Source organism: Eulemur rufifrons, chromosome 21 (genome assembly GCF_041146395.1).
Source record: "Eulemur rufifrons isolate Redbay chromosome 21, OSU_ERuf_1, whole genome shotgun sequence".
In the NCBI taxonomy this organism is placed as follows: domain Eukaryota; kingdom Metazoa; phylum Chordata; class Mammalia; order Primates; family Lemuridae; genus Eulemur; species Eulemur rufifrons.
In genome coordinates, this window is record NC_091003.1 from 6,210,091 (window position 1) to 6,211,013 (window position 923).

Here is a 923-nt window from a genome sequence, read left to right on the forward strand (position 1 = left end):
CCATGGGTCTCTCTCATTAGAAAGGACCTGGCAGGTCTTAGAGAGTTTATGAATAAGCATATGAAAAGATGCTCAACATCATTAGCCATCAGGGAAATGCAAATCAAAACCACAGATACCATTAAACACCTACTAAGATGGCTAAAGTTAAAAAGACAGAAAATAAGTGTCGGTGAGGATGTGAAGAATTTGGAATCTTCGTATGTTAGTGGTGGGAATGTATTAATAAACTGGTGCGGCTGCTTTGGAAAAGTCTGGCAATTCTTAAAAAATGTTAAAACAGCTTTGCACAGTGGCAATATTGTAGCCAATGAGGTTTATCTGAGGCGCAATTATTGCTAATTGAAAACTTTTCCCAATACCCCTCCATGACGACTTGAAATATAGTTGGCATTGGCAATTTTTGACAGTCTATGGAGACTGAATAAAAAAAAAGTCTTAAAACAGGCCGGGTGTGGTGGCTCACGCCTGTAATTCTAGCACTCTGGGAGGCCGAGGCTGGAGGATCACTCAAGGTCAGGAGTTCAAGACCAGCCTGAGCGAGAGTGAGACACCCCTCCCCACCCCACCCCCGCCATCTCTACTAAAAGTAAAAAGAAATTAGCTGGACAACTAAAAATATATACAAAAAAAATTAGCCCTACATGGTGGTGTATGCCTGTAGTTCCAGCTACTCGGGAGGCTGAGGCAAGAGGATTGCTTGAGCCCAGGAGTTAGAGGTTGCTGTGAGCTAGCCTGACGCCATGGCACTCTAGCCCAGGCAACAGAGCAAGACTCTGTCTCAAAAAAAAAAAAAAAAAAAAAAAAGTTAAAACATGTAGAAGTTACCATATGACCCAGGAATTCCACTACTAGGTATACCCAAGGGAAATGAAAACATATGTTCACCAGAAAACTTACACACTAATGTTCATAGCAGCATT

General features: G+C 41.8%; 1 non-coding gene across 1 annotated transcript; it reads left to right on the forward strand.

Annotated features, from left to right (window-relative positions):
* Positions 1-281: 281 nt before the first annotated feature.
* On the forward strand, positions 282-421 carry LOC138401981 (U4 spliceosomal RNA). The gene has a single exon (XR_011236576.1). It is a non-coding gene; the product is annotated as a U4 spliceosomal RNA (small nuclear RNA).
* Positions 422-923: the final 502 nt, after the last annotated feature.